This window comes from Mustela putorius, unplaced genomic scaffold (assembly GCF_011764305.1).
Source record: "Mustela putorius furo isolate JIRA1106 unplaced genomic scaffold, ASM1176430v1.1 tig00000930_pilon_pilon_pilon:0A:0A:0A:0A, whole genome shotgun sequence".
Taxonomy (NCBI): Eukaryota; Metazoa; Chordata; class Mammalia; order Carnivora; family Mustelidae; genus Mustela; species Mustela putorius.
In genome coordinates, this window is record NW_025421521.1 from 86,452 (window position 1) to 102,849 (window position 16,398).

The 16,398-nt window shown below is 39.9% G+C and overlaps 5 pseudogenes; all 5 read right to left on the reverse strand.

Moving 5' to 3' along the window:
- Positions 1–173: 173 nt before the first annotated feature.
- Positions 174–3,806, reverse strand: LOC123393684 (annotated as a pseudogene).
- On the reverse strand, positions 3,109–4,710 carry LOC123393685 (annotated as a pseudogene).
- Positions 3,109–12,638, reverse strand: LOC123393678 (annotated as a pseudogene).
- Positions 12,639–12,733: 95 nt separating this feature from the next.
- Positions 12,734–14,191, reverse strand: LOC123393687 (annotated as a pseudogene).
- LOC123393679 lies at positions 12,734–16,221 on the reverse strand (annotated as a pseudogene).
- Positions 16,222–16,398: the final 177 nt, after the last annotated feature.

Here is a 16,398-nt window from a genome sequence, read left to right on the forward strand (position 1 = left end):
TTGGTTCCTAAGACCAATGGATTACTACTATCCTTTAAAAGTTGAAAAAGCCGTGTTTTTATACACGGGAGCATGAGTTAGCAGTTCATGCGTGGTGCTTTTTCGGTAAATAAAAAGGTTTGAGCTTTTATTGTTAGATTCACAATCTAATGTTTTTATTAAACTATATTTACAGTAAATGTACCCTAAGATAATTTTAGGGTTGAGTGACAGGAGGAGTAGAGGTAGGAGGTGGAGGGCTATAAGGGAATTTTCCCGTGTAAATGATGGTTTGATATTTTTGATGTGATGTGTACACTTTCCGCGTTGTGTAGTGATTAGTATATATAAGGAGTATAAGGCGGTGATGGTAATGTTTACTCCTATTAGGGCAATGGTAATGTTGGATCATGAGAATGAGGCTATTACTACGAATAACTCTCCTACTAGGTTGATTGTGGGTGGTAAAGCTAAATTAGTTAAGCTGGCAAGTAGTCATCATGCAGCTATTAGTGGTAGGAGTGTTTGTAATCCTCGCGCGAGGATTATAGTGCGGCTGTGAATACGTTCGTAGTTGGAATTAGCTAGGCAGAACAACATGGAGGATGTTAAACCGTGAGCAATTATTAGGGCTGTTGCTCCTATATAGCTTCATGGTGATTGGATTAGTACAGCTATGATTACTAGGGCTATGTGGCTTACAGAGGAGTAGGCAATTAAGGATTTTAGGTCTGTTTGGCGTAAGCAGATGGAGCTGGTTATGATTATCCCTCATAGTGATAGTATTATAAAGGGGTATGCTATGTAGCTTGTTAGTGGATTTAGTAGTATGGTGATTCGCATCATTCCATATCCTCCTAGCTTAAGGAGTACGGCGGCAAGGACTATGGATCCCGCGATAGGGGCTTCTACATGGGCTTTTGGTAGTCACAGGTGGAGGCCATATAGGGGTATTTTAACTATGAATGCTATTATGCATGCTAGTCATAGTAGGGTGTTGGATCAAGAGTTTGGTAAGGGTTGTGCTCAGTATTGTATGATTAAGAGATTAAGGGTACCTAAGTTGTTTTGGAGTCATAGTAAGGCGATTAGGAGGGGCAAGGAGCCCACTAGAGTGTAAAATAAAAAGTATAGGCCAGCATTTAGTCGTTCTGTCTGGTTGCCCCATCGAGTGATGATAATTAGTGTTGGCATGAGAGTAGCTTCAAATAGAATGTAGAATATGATTAGTTCTGTGGCTGTAAATGTTATAATTAGGAACAGTTGTAATATTACTAGCATTGTGATGTAGAGTTTTTTGCGGGTTAGAGTTTCTTTTGACAGGTGGTGTTGGCTTGCTATGAGCATCAGGGGAAGAAGCCATGTTGTGAGTACTAGTAAGGGCGTTGATAAAGAGTCTGCGAAGAATAGTAATGAGAAGTTTAGGCTATTGTCTGTGAGTTGGTTTAGGTACGTTAGACTGATCAGACTAATTAATATGCTGTGAGCTGTTGTATTAATTCAAATTATATTGGGTTTTGATAGTCATGTTAAGAGGATTAATATTATGGTTGGGATAATAATTTTTAGCATTGTAATAGATTTAGGTTTTGTACATAATCTGTTCCGTATGTGGAGGAAATTATTACTAGCAAGGATAAGCCTAATGCTGCTTCGCAGGCTGCAAATACAAGGAGGATAATAGGGGTTATACTGGCTAGTGTAAAGTGATTTGCCAGGATGGTGACTGTTATTATGACGAAGAGGGATAACATCATACCTTCTAGGCAGAGAAGAGAGGATATTAGGTGGGATCGGTAGATTAGTAGCCCTATAAAGGATAGAGTAAAGGCTAGAAAAATGTTGATATATACTACGGACATTTGATAATTGTAATATGAGTTACAATCTAATGAGTCGAAATCATTTGTTTTTGTTAAACTAATTATCATATTCGCTTCATTCTAGGCCCTCTTCAGTTCATTCGTAGGCTAGGCTTGCGGCTAGTAGGGAGATTAGGGCTAGTGCTATGGTGAGTGTAGTTTTTAGGTTAATTGATTGTGAGGCTCATGGTAGAGGCAGTAGTAGTGCAATTTCTAGGTCGAATAATAAGAATGTAATAGCTACCAGGAAAAATTTTATGGAGAATGGTAAGCGTGCTGATCCTAAGGGATCAAAACCACATTCATATGGGCTTGCTTTTTCTGTGTAGACATTTAGTTGAGGTAGTCAGAATGCGATTAGAATAAGTAGAGATGCTAGGGATACATTGATAAGTATGGTTAATATTATATTTATTATTTCTCTCTGGGTTAGACCAGAACTAGTTAATTGGAAGTCAACTGTACTTGTTGATACTAGAGAAATAGGATCCTCATCAATAGATAGATACATATAGGAATAGTCATACGACATCTACAAAGTGCCAATATCAGGCAGCTGCTTCGAATCCAAAATGGTGATTAGATGTAAAATGGTAGCTTAGTTGTCGTAGGAAACATACGATAAGAAATGTAGATCCGATAATGACATGGAGGCCGTGGAATCCTGTGGCTATAAAAAATGTAGAGCCGTAGACTCCGTCTGAGATTGTGAATGGAGCTTCGTAGTATTCGGAGGCTTGTAGGACAGTAAAATACAGGCCTAGGGAGATTGTGATAAATAGGGCTTGGAGTATGTGTTTGCGGTCCCCTTCTATGAGGCTGTGGTGGGCCCAAGTAATAGAGACTCCGGAGGCTAGGAGGACAGAGGTATTTAGTAATGGTACTTCTAAGGGGTTTAGGGGTGTAATACCTGTGGGTGGTCAGCACCCTCCAAGTTCGGGTGTTGGGGCTAGGCTTGAATGGTAAAAAGCCCAGAAGAAGCCTGCAAAGAAAAAGACTTCGGATGTGATGAAGAGGATTATTCCGTATCGTAAACCTTTTTGAACAGTGGGGGTATGGTGGCCTTGAAATGTTCCTTCTCGGACCACATCTCGTCACCATTGATATATGGTTAGTACATTAGCTGTAGTTCCTAGGGTTAGAAGAGACAATGAATTGTAGTGGAATCATATTGCTAGTCCTGATGTTGTAAGTAGGGCGGAAAGAGCTCCTGTCAGGGGTCATGGGCTTGGATTGACTATGTGATATGAGTGTGTTTGGTGGGTCATTAGGTGTTGTCATGTAAATATAGGCTTACTAGTAGGGTAAAGACGTAAGCTTGAATAAGGGCTACTGCAAATTCTAAGATAGTTAATAAGACAAGGATGGAAAAGGTAATTATTGCTGTAACAGTACTAATGTTTATTAGGGCTAGGGTGGCTCCTCCAATTAAGTGAATTAATAGGTGGCCCGCTGTGATGTTAGCTGTTAGTCGCACGGCCAGGGCCATGGGTTGAATAAATAGGCTGATAGTTTCGATGATAATGAGCATGGGGATTAGGGGTAGTGGGGTTCCTTGTGGTAGAAAGTGGGCTAAAGAGGCTTTTGTTTTGTGTCGAAATCCAGTAATTACTGTGCCTGCTCATAGGGGGATAGCTATTCCTAGGTTCAAGGACAGTTGTGTGGTAGGGGTAAATGAGTGAGGTAAGAGACCTAGCAGGTTAGTAGACCCAATAAATAGGATTAGGGATATTAGTATTAATGCTCAAGTTTGTCCTTTTTGGTTGTGAATGGACAGCATTTGTTTTGATGTTAATTGAACCAATCATTGTTGGATAGAAATGAGTCGGTTGTTAATCAGTCGGTTGGGTGAGGGGAATATAATACTTGGGAATATGGTGATGAGGATGACGATAGGCAATCCTATTATTGTAGGGGTAGTGTGAATGAGGAAAATAGATTTTCGTTCATTTCTTTTCTCAAGGGTGTAGTAGATTTTGATGTAGCCACTAATTTTGGTTCAGGGTTTTTTCTGGAAAGTTGTATTTTGATAGTTTTAGTTGAAATATAAAAAATAGGGTTACAATTATTGATAAAATAGTGATAAATCATGTTGAAGTGTCTAATTGTGGCATATCACTGAGGAGAGATTTATGCTCTCAATCTTTAACTTAAAAGGTTAATGCTATTTAGCTTCTCGGTGAATTTATAGTATTGAGGCAGATCATTTTTCGAAGTATGATAAAGGTACTAGCTCAAGGACAATAGGTATGAAGCTGTGATTAGAGCCGCAGATTTCAGAGCATTGGCCGTAGTATAGTCCCGGTCGCATGGCTATAATAGTAGTTTGGTTAAGGCGTCCTGGGATAGCATCGGTTTTTAATCCTAGGGATGGGACGGCTCATGAGTGTAATACATCCTCGGAAGAAATTAGTATACGAATTGTTATTTCTATTGGGAGCACTACTCGATTATCCACTTCTAGAAGTCGTAGTTCTCCTGGTTTCAGTTCTTGAGTTGGGATTATGTAGGAGTCGAAGTTTAAGTCTTCGTAGTCTGTATATTCATAACTTCAGTATCATTGGTGACCCATAGTTTTTACGGTTAAAGAGGGGTTATTGATCTCGTCTATCATATAGAGAATTCGTAGCGAGGGTAGAGCGATTATGATCAAAATAATGGCTGGTAGGATGGTTCAGATCGTTTCAACTGCTTGGGCGTCTATAGTACTTGTATGCGTAAGCTTGGTAGTTAATATTACTGAAATAATGTAAAGTACAAGAGAACTAATTAGAAAAACAATTATTAGTGTATGATCGTGAAAGTGTAGAAGTTCCTCTATGATAGGAGAGGCTGCATCTTGGAGGCCTATTTGGAAAGGGTATGCCATAGAGATATAAAGGACTTTCACCTATAATTTGACTTTGACAAAGTCATGTAATTTTTACTAATACCTCCTATCGAGAAAGACATAGTGGTTATGATATTGGCTTGAAACCAGTCTTAGGGGGTTCGATTCCTTCCTTTCTTATTTTTTGATAGTACGTAGGTTGGTTCTTCGAATGTGTGGTATGGAGGGGGACACCCGTGCAATCATTCAATGTTAGTTGAGGTTAATTCAACTGTCAATACTTCTCGTTTGGATGCGAAAGCTTCTCAAATCATGAAGATCATTAGTATGACTGCTGTTAATGAGATGAATGAGCCCATGGAGGACACTGTATTTCATGTTGTATAAGCATCTGGATAATCAGAGTAGCGTCGAGGTATGCCTGATAGGCCCAGGAAATGTTGAGGAAAGAATGTTATGTTTACTCCTACAAATATGATCGTGAAATGAATTTTTGCTCATACATCATTTAGGGTGTAGCCTGTGAATAGTGGGAATCAGTGGACGAATCCACCTATAATTGCAAATACTGCCCCTATTGAAAGGACGTAGTGGAAATGTGCTACTACATAATACGTATCGTGAAGGACAATGTCTAGTGATGATGAGTTAGATAGTACAATGCCCGTTAGACCCCCCACTGTAAATAGAAAAATAAACCCTAAGGCTCATAGTATAGCAGGAGCTCATTTGATATTTCCTCCATGCAGAGTGGCTAGTCAGCTGAATACTTTTACTCCTGTGGGGATAGCGATGATTATAGTAGCTGAAGTGAAATATGCTCGTGTGTCGACGTCCAGGCCCACAGTAAATATATGGTGGGCTCATACGATAAATCCTAGGAAACCAATTGATATTATTGCCCATACTATTCCCATATAACCAAATGGTTCTTTTTTTCCTGAGTAGTAAGTTACGACGTGTGAAATGATACCAAATCCTGGGAGAATCAGGATATAAACTTCTGGGTGCCCAAAGAATCAAAATAAGTGTTGGTACAGGATAGGGTCCCCCCCTCCGGCTGGGTCAAAGAAAGTAGTATTTAGATTACGGTCTGTAAGTAAGTAATATAGTAATGCCGGCTGCTAAAACTGGCAGGGACAGAAGAAGAAGTACGGCTGTAATTAAAACTGATCAAACAAATAGTGGAGTTTGGTATTGTGACATGGCAGGCGGTTTCATGTTGATAATAGTAGTAATAAAGTTGATTGACCCTAAGATAGATGAAACACCAGCTAAGTGTAGAGAAAAGATTACCAGGTCCACGGATGCTCCAGCATGTGCTAGATTTCCTGCTAAAGGGGGGTATACAGTTCATCCAGTCCCTGCACCTGCTTCTACCATAGAGGAAGCTAGTAGGAGAAGAAAAGAGGGCGGAAGAAGCCAGAAGCTTATGTTGTTTATCCGTGGGAATGCTATGTCAGGTGCGCCGATTATTAGAGGAATAAGCCAGTTCCCAAAGCCCCCAAGCATGATGGGTATTACTATGAAGAAAATTATTACAAATGCGTGAGCAGTTACGATTACATTATAAATCTGGTCGTCTCCTAGCAGAGTGCCAGGTTGACCTAGTTCAGCACGGATCAGTAGACTGAGCGGTCCCTACCATTCCGGCCCATGCACCAAATAAGAGGTAGAGGGTGCCGATGTCTTTGTGATTAGTGGAGAATAATCATCGATTAATGAACATAGGTAAAATGGCTGATAAAGGCATTAGACTGTAAATCTAAGAATAGGGGTTTAAGTCCCCTTTTTGCCAAAAAAAGCTCTGTGGTGAAATATCACGTTGAATTGCAAATTCAAAGAAGCAGCTTCAACCCTGCCGGGGCTTCTCCCGCCTTTTTCCTTCGCGGCGGGAGAAGTAGATTGAAGCCAGTTGATTAGGGTGTTTAGCTGTTAACTAAAGTTTCGTGGGATGGTAGCCCACCAATCTAGGAAGGGCTTAGCTTAATTAAAGTGATTGATTTGCGTTCAATAGATGTGAGATATATCCTTGCAGTCCTTATGATGGGAATCAGGAGTTAAGTGAGTGTCACTTACTTAGGGCTTTGAAGGTCCTTGGTCTTTTTAACCTAAACTCCTAGAATAGTGTTGGTATTATTGGGGTGAGTGGGAGAAGTATAGTTGATATCACAATTAATGGGGGTAATAGGGTTGTATATTTTGTGCTTTCAAATTGCCATTTTATTTTTATGTTATTTGTTGAGGGGAATAAGGTTAGTGCTGTTGCGTATGTTAGTCGTATGTAAAAGTATAAGTTTAGTAGGGCTGTGATTGTTATGAATATTGCTGCAGTAATTATGTTGTTTTTTGTGAGTTCGTGGATGATTATTCATTTGGGTATGAAGCCTGAAAGTGGTGGTAAGCCTCCTAGTGATAGTATGATGATAAGGATTAGTGAGGTGATTAGTGGGAGTTTATTTCATGTAAGGGATAGTGATAGTGTAGTTGTAGATGAGCTGAATGTAAATAGTATGAATGTTCCTAGTGTTATTATAATGTAAATTGTGAGGTTTAGTAATATCAGGGTTGGGTTATATGTTGTTACGGCGATCATTCATCCTATGTGTGCGATTGATGAGTAGGCTAGAATTTTTCGTAGTTGTGTTTGGTTAAGGCCTCCCCATCCTCCAATTAAGACAGATATGAATGCTATAATTATTAATAAGTGTGTGTGTTTATGGAGGGGGCTATTTGGTATAGGACAGATAGGGGGGCAATTTTTTGCCAAGTTAGTAGGATTATTCCTGACATTAACGGGATTCCTTGGGTTACTTCTGGTACTCAGAAGTGGAAAGGCGATAATCCTAGTTTTATTGATAAGGCTACTGTTATTATGTTAGATACGATTGGGTTTAGGATGTTTAGGGCTGTTCATTGTCCTGTTAATAATAGGTTTATGATAATTCCTAGTATTAGGAGTATAGATGCAGTGGCTTGGGTGAGGAAATATTTTGTGGCTGCTTCAATTGCTCGTGGGCTGAATTTTTTTATTAGGATAGGAATAATGGCTAGTATGTTTATTTCAAATCCGATTCAAATTGTTAATCAGTGGGAACTTATTAGTACTATGATAGTCCCTGAGATAATAGTAAATATGATAATGGTGAGAATAGGGGGTTTAATTAGTACGGGAAGGGGATAAACCAACATTTTCGGGGTATGGGCCCGATAGCTTAATTAGCTGACCTTACTTTAGAATTTGGTGTAAATTTGGTAGCACGAAGATTTTTGAGTTCTTAGGATTAGGTTCGATTCCTTTAGTTCTAGAAATAAGAGGGTTTGAACCTCTATGATTTACTCTATCAAAGTAACTCTTTTGTCAGACATATTTCTTATGTTTGTGGGGGGATGCTCGCAGTTATAATGGGGAGGGCTATATGTCATATACATAAGGCTAATGTCAAGGGAAGAAAATTTTTTCATAGCAAGTGTATTAGTTGGTCATAGCGGAATCGGGGGTATGATGCTCGAATTCATAGGAAAGAAGTTGTTAATAAGAGGGTTTTTATAGTGAAATTAATGGAATATAATTCTGGAAGGTAGGGGGTGTGAAATGCGCCGAAGAATAGGATAGTTGTGAGGATATTTATTATGATGATGTTGGCGTATTCGGCTAGGAAGAATAGGGCGAATGGTCCTGCTGCATATTCGACGTTGAACCCTGAAACTAGTTCGGATTCTCCCTCAGTTAGGTCGAACGGGGCGCGGTTAGTTTCTGCTAAGGTTGAAATAAATCATATTATAGCTAAAGGTCATGCAGGGAAAATTAGTCATAGGTGTTCTTGTGTGATGATTAGAGTGGATAGGGTAAAGGAGCCATTTATTAGTAGGACTGATAATAGGATGATGGCTAATGTGACTTCGTAGGAGATTGTTTGGGCTACGGCCCGTAGGGCTCCGATTAGGGCGTATTTTGAGTTTGAGGCCCACCCGGATCATAGGATAGAGTAAACAGCTAGGCTTGATATTGCTAGTATAAATAGGATCCCTAAGTTCATATTGATAAGGGGATAGGGCATTGGTAGTGGGATTCATATTGTTAGGGCTAGTGTAAGGGCTAGGATAGGAGCTATGACGAACATGGTAATAGATGATGTTAGGGGTCGTAATGGCTCTTTTGTGAAAAGTTTTACAGCATCTGCAATTGGTTGTAGGAGGCCGTAGGGTCCTACAATGTTTGGGCCTTTGCGAAGTTGTATGTATCCTAAGACTTTTCGTTCTACTAATGTCAGGAAAGCTACGGCGAGTAGGATTGGTACAATAAGTGAAATAATGTTAATTATAAGCATGATGTTAGGGAGAGGATTTGAACCTCTGGGAATAAAGGTTTAAGTTTTACGCAATTACTGGGCTCTGCCACCCTAACAAACCCTATTTCTAGGGTTATGGGGGGAGTGGACTGGTTAGATTGAGATTATATCATCTATTAGTCCTAAGGCTTTCCTGTAGAATAGGCCCTACTTCTCTTGTCCTTTCGTACTGGGAGAAGTAATTATAATAGATAGAAACCGACCTGGATTGCTCCGGTCTGAACTCAGATCACGTAGGACTTTAATCGTTGAACAAACGAACCATTAATAGCTGCTGCACCATTAGGATGTCCTGATCCAACATCGAGGTCGTAAACCCTATTGTTGATATGGACTCTCAAATAGGATTGCGCTGTTATCCCTAGGGTAACTTGTTCCGTTGATCAAATTATTGGATCAATTAATGATAGGACGCTTCGACTGGTTTGTCTCAGATTAAATCACTCGGAGGTTATTTTATTCTCCGAGGTCACCCCAACCTAAATTGCTAACCCAGAAATAAGATTATATTAGGCCTGGTTGGCATATTGATTGGTTATTGTGGGTTAGTTAATTGAAGCTCCATAGGGTCTTCTCGTCTTATTGGTATATTCCCGCCTCTTCACGGGAAGGTCAATTTCACTGATTGGAAGTAAGAGACAGTTAAACCCTCGTGTGGCCATTCATACAAGTCCCTATTTAGAGAACAAATGATTATGCTACCTTTGCACGGTCAGGATACCGCGGCCGTTAAACTAGTGTCACTGGGCAGGCAGTGCCTCCAATACTAGATATGCTGGAGGTGATGTTTTTGGTAAACAGGCGGGGTTTGAGTTTGCCGAGTTCCTTTTACTTCTTTTAATCTTTCCTTGTTGCATGCCTGTGTTGGACTAACAATTGGTTTGATAAGAATATTTATTAGTGGTTTATCTTTATCTTGTTGTTAACTATCAGTGGGTATTCGTTAACTGTTATAAGCTTATGCAAGGAGAAATGTTTCTTGTTACTCATACTAGCATTATTGCTTCTATTATAAAATAGATTAGCCCAGTAGTGTGTTAGGAGTTGTATATGATTATAGGGATTAAGGTGGCTGTATTGTTGAGCTTGAACGCTTTCTTAATTGGTGGCTGCTCTTAGGCCTACTATGGTTTTGTTTAATTTTACTCTCTAAGCAAGGTTGTATCCTTATTCTAAAAAGCTGTACCTTTTTAGACTATATTTTAAATTTACATTACAATTTGGGGGTTATTAGGTAAATTTAAAGTTGAACTGAGATTCTGTTCTGGGCAACCAGCTATCACCAGGCTCGTTAGGCTTTTCACCTCTACCTATGAATCTTCTCACTATTTTGCGACATAGATGAGTGTATCCCTGTGGATTGTTCGTAGGTAGCTCGTCTGGTTTCGGGGGATTTAGCTTAAGATCTCTTTGCTGAATTATTCTAGCTCATTATGCAAAAGGTATAAGGTGTAATCTTTGCTGTTTATTACTTTGAATTTTTCTTTCATCGTTCCCTTGCGGTACTTTCTCTATAGCTCCAAGTAGAATTTCTATCTCCTATACTGTAATAATGTGATTAAATGTTTTGATTTATGTGACTGTGATAATTGAGTTAGTGATAAGTTGGGCTAGTATTGGTTCAAAGTGGTCATTAATATATGAAATCTTCTGGGTGTAAGCCAGATGCTTTAGTTAAGCTACACTTTGATTTACCCAAGCACACTTTCCAGTATGCTTACCTTGTTACGACTTGTCTCCTCTTGCTTTAGGTTTACTTTTATTATGTAGTATTTGAGTGTGTTGCTTGAGGAGGGTGACGGGCGGTGTGTGCGTGCTTTATGGCCCTATTCAATTAAGCTCTCTATTCTTAATTTACTACTAAATCCACCTTTAGTTTTTAGTTTTCATAAAAACTTTCGTGAGTGTGTTCTTGGTTAGAAAATGTAGCCCATTTCTTCCCACTTCATAGGTTACACCTTGACCTAACTTTTTTATGTAATATTATTGTGCTTACTTTTCTTCCCTTTAAGGGTTTGCTGAAGATGGCGGTATATAGACTGATTAAGCTAGAAGTGGTGAGGTCTATCGGGGTTTATCGATTATAGAACAGGCTCCTCTAGAGGGATGTAAAGCACCGCCAAGTCCTTTGAGTTTTAAGCTATTGCTAGTAGTTCTCTGGCAGATAATTTTGTTGTGATAATTATTTATGTTTAGGGCTGAGCATAGTGGGGTATCTAATCCCAGTTTGGGTCTCAGCTATCGTGTTGATGGAAGTAATAAAGTCACTTTCGTGGTTTATCTTATATTAACAGTAGCTTTTTACAGCCTTGTCAAATTTTAACTTTAATATAATATAATCCTTAACACGTTTTACGCCGTTTGCCTATTGATTCGGGCTAATCGTATGACCGCGGTGGCTGGCACGAAATTTACCAGCTCTTTGTTAACATGGCTTAGTCAAACTTTCGTTTATGGCTTAATTTTTATCACTGCTGTATCCCGTGGGGGGTGTGGTTGAGCAAGGCGTTATGAGCTACTAATTTAGTGTGCTTGATACCCGCTCCTTTTAATCAACATATAGATTTGGAGGGCATTCTCACTGGGGTGTAGAGACTTGCATGTGTAATTCTGTTAATAATCAATAGGAAGGCTAGGACCAAACCTTTGTGTTTATGGAGTCTTGTGACTCTTCTAGGCATTTTCAGTGCCTTGCTTTATTTAATAAGCTACATTAACGGGGAGAAGGTGGGAAAAGGGTATTTTAAGTTTTGTAATAAGTGTTAAGGGTTATAAATACATCTATAGATAGTCTTCTAGATAGGAATTCTTCAATGGGTCAATTGGTGTCAGTATTAGTGACTTCTAATATATGTTGCATGTGCTTAGTTCTGTTTTTGGGGTTTGGCAGAGCGATTATAAGTATTTGTATACTTTTGAAGTTACGGGGGGGTAAGGGGGGTTTGACAAAGGTTAATTCTTATCTGTTGGATACGTGTGTACGTGTACGTGTGCGTACGTGTGCGTACGTGTGCGTACGTGTGCGTACGTGTGCGTACGTGTGCGTACGTGTGCGTACGTGTGCGTACGTGTGCGTACGTGTGCGTACGTGTGCGTACGTGTGCGTACGTGTGCGTACGTGTGCGTACGTGTGCGTACGTGCGTACGTGTGCGTACGTGTGCGTACGTGTGCGTACGTGTGCGTACGTGTGCGTACGTGTGCGTACGTGTGCACGGGGGTGGATATATGTGTGTATGTCCTGTGACCATTGACTGAATAACACCCTGTAACTATGCGATGTGGATAAATGATGAAGGATAAGCCCAGCTACAAGTTATTTGACTGTTACGAGGCCATACTTGGCCATAGCTGAGTGATACCAAGTTCTCCCCCCCCAAAAAATAAAAATACCAAATGTATGACACCACAGTTATGTGTGATCATGGGCTGATTAGTCATTAGTCCATCGAGATGTCCCATTTGAGAGGTTAGTAGGATTGGGTTGAGGATTGATATGGCCCTGAAGTAAGAACCAGATGCCAGATATAGTTTCACGATAGAAACCCCCACATTTGATGGGCCCGGAGCGAGAAGAGGTGTACGTTCAGGCAAGGGTTGATGGTTTCTCGAGGCATGGTGATAAAGCTCGTGGTCTAAGTGAGGTGGATACATGTAAAATCAATCATAATATGTACATGCTTATATGCATGGGGCAAACCAGTAATGCACGAAGTACATGGGGGGGGAAAAAAAAGAAAAAGAAATACATACCGGGCAAGCACATTAGATATTATTAAATATATGAATAGAAAGTTATGGTGAGAAAATCAGGGAATAGTTTAGTTAGAATATCAGCTTTGGGTGCTGATGGCGGGGCTGATGCTTCTTCCTTGAGTCTTAGGGAGATAGGATTCTCCATTTTTGGTTTACAAGACCAAAGTAATTATTATACTACAAAGACTCTTCATTTTAACATGTTATTTTCGATAATGCTGATAATAGGTATAAGGACTAGGAGAATCATGAAGTAGAGGATTGAGGCTAGTTGGCCGATAATGATGAATGGGTGTTCTACTGGTTGGCCGCCGATTCAGGTTAGGGTAAGGAGGTCAGCTACTAGTAGTCAGAATAAGCATTGACTTAGTGGGCGGAATATTATGCTTCGTTGTTTTGAGGTATGGAGTAGGGGGATGATGGCTAGGATTAGAATGGAGAAGATTAGGGCTAGTACCCCTCCTAATTTGTTGGGGATGGATCGCAGAATGGCATACGCGAATAGGAAGTATCACTCGGGTTTAATGTGGGGAGGTGTGTTGAGGGGATTAGCGGGGATGTAGTTGTCTGGGTCTCCTAATAGGTCGGGTGAGAATAATACTAATAGTGTTAGTATTAGAATAAGGAGTAGGGCGCCTAGGATGTCTTTGATGGTGTAGTAAGGGTGAAATGGGATTTTGTCGGAGTCAGATGGAATTCCGGAGGGGTTATTAGATCCTGTTTCGTGGAGGAATAGTAGGTGGACTGCTGCTAGGGCTGAAATGATGAATGGTAGGATGAAGTGGAAAGCGAAGAATCGTGTTAGGGTAGCTTTATCTACTGAGAATCCGCCTCAGATTCATTCTACAAGATTAGTTCCGATATATGGGATAGCAGACAGTAAGTTGGTAATTACGGTTGCACCCCAAAATGATATTTGTCCTCATGGTAAAACGTAACCTATGAATGCAGTTGCTATGACTGCGAACAATAAGGTAATGCCGATGTTTCATGTTTCGGTGAATATATAAGATCCATAATATAAACCCCGCCCTACGTGCAGGAACAGGCAGATAAAGAATATGGAAGCTCCGTTTGCGTGTATGTATCGGATAATTCAGCCATAGTTGACGTCTCGACAGATGTGGGTGACTGATGAAAAGGCTGTGGCTGTGTCTGATGTATAGTGTATGGCTAAAAATAAACCTGTAAGAATCTGAATAATTAGGCAGATTCCGAGAAGGGAGCCGAAGTTTCATCATGCTGAAATGTTTGATGGGGCGGGTAGGTCAATGAATGAGTTGTTGATGATTTTGGTTAGTGGGTGGGTTTTACGAATGTTGGTCATTAATGTTCTTATAGTTGAAATACAACAGTGATTTTTCATGTCACTAGTCATGGTTAGATTCCATGTAGGAATAATGATGACATACATTGTATTTATTCTAAGTGTTATTTTTGTAGTTAGTTTTGTAGGGTTTTCTTCAAAACCCTCTCCTATCTACGGCGGGTTGGTTTTAATTATTAGTGGGGCTATTGGTTGTGGAATTGTGTTGTGTTTTGGAGGGTCTTTTTTAGGTTTAATAGTATTTTTAATTTATTTGGGGGGAATGTTAGTTGTTTTTGGATACACTACAGCTATAGCTACGGAGCAATATCCTGAGGTTTGGGTCTCTAATAAGGCTGTTTTAGGTGCCTTTATTGTTGGCTTGTTATCTGAATTATTGACTGCTTGTTATATTTTAAAAGGTGATGATGTTGAGGTTGAAGTTGTATTGAAGTTTAATGGGGCGGGTGATTGAGTTATTTATGATACAGGTGATTCAGGCTTTTTCAGTGAAGAAGCTATAGGAATTGCGGCTCTGTATAGTTATGGGACTTGACTTGTAATTGTTACGGGATGGTCTCTTTTTATTGGAGTCTTGGTGATTATGGAGGTTACTCGTGGAAATTAAGTGTTAGCAGGCTGAGGGTTAGTGTTAATATGAACGATATAAAGTATAGTTTGATTAGGCCTTTCTGGCTTGAGATGATTATTGATGATTTTATTTGGAAATGGGAGATGGATTTTGGTAGAATTTTTTCTAGTCAAATTATATCTAGAAGTGTTGATGCTGATTTTTGGCTTATTAGCAGATTTGTTTTGGGCATTAGGCGGTGAATAATGGTAGGGAAATAACCCAACATGTTTGAGAATTTGAATAGGTTGGTTGGATATTTGAATTTTAGGCTTTGCATTGTAAGGTTTAGTTCTAGTGCCAGGATGAAACCCAGAATAGTTACAGCAAGAGCCATTATTTTAAGATAATGAGGCATAGTTATCTGTGGGGTGGTAGTGGGTGTAAGGTTGTGGGAAATTAAGAATCCTGCGAAAATACTCCCAAATAGTAAGCGTTTAATAGAGTTGATTAGGAGTGGATTATTCTCGTTGATTGTAATAATAGGGTTGAAGCGGGGTTGTCCTAGTAGTGCAAAGAATATGATTCGAGTACTGTAGGCTGCTGTTATGGAAGTGGCAACGAGGGTTAGTAGAAGGGCTCAGGCGTTGGTACACGACGTGTTGGCGGTCTCAATGATTAAGTCTTTGGAATAAAATCCAGTTAAGAAGGGTATTCCTGTAAGTGCTAGGCTTCCGACAATTAGTGAGGTTGTGGTGAATGGTAATGCTTTAAATAACCCTCCTATTTTTCGGATGTCTTGTTCATCGTTTAGGCTGTGGATGATTGATCCGGAGCATATGAATAATATAGCCTTGAAGAATGCGTGGGTGCAGATATGGAGGAATGCTAGGTAGGGTTGGTTAATTCCGATGGTTACTATTATTAATCCAAGTTGGCTAGAGGTGGAAAAGGCAACGATTTTTTTGATGTCATTTTGTGTTAGAGCACAGATTGCTGTAAATAGGGTTGTAATTGCTCCTAGGCATAGTGTGATGGTTTGGATCGTTTTATTATACTCTATGAGGGGGTGGAATCGGATTAGTAGAAAAACCCCTGCTACAACTATCGTACTTGAGTGGAGTAGGGCTGATACAGGGGTTGGTCCTTCTATGGCTGAGGGCAGTCACGGGTGAAGACCGAATTGTGCGGATTTTCCGGTGGCTGCTAGTAGTAAGCCTGCGAGGGGGATAGTTAGGTTTTCGTTGCTGGTTATGAAGATTTGTTGAAGGTCTCATGTATTTAGATTTATCAAGAATCAGGCTATGGCTAGGATAAGTCCTACGTCTCCAATGCGGTTATATAGGATGGCCTGTAGTGCTGCTGTGTTGGCGTCTGTTCGTCCGTATCATCATCCGATAAGTAGGAATGATATAATTCCTACTCCTTCTCAGCCGATAAATAGTTGGAATATGTTGTTGGCAGTGACCAGAATTATTATAGTAATGAGAAATAGAAGTAAGTACTTGAAAAATCGATTGATGTTGGGGTCTGAGTGTATGTACCATATAGAGAATTCTATGATTGATCATGTGACGAATAGTGCTACTGGTATGAAGATTATTGAGAAGTAGTCGAGTTTAAAGCTGAGTGACAATTTTATTGTTTGGATTGTAATTCAGTGTCAGTTTGAAATTATTGTGTCTTGTCCAAGGTGGAGAAATATCATTGTGGGAATTAAGCTGATCACGAAGGCGTATGAAGT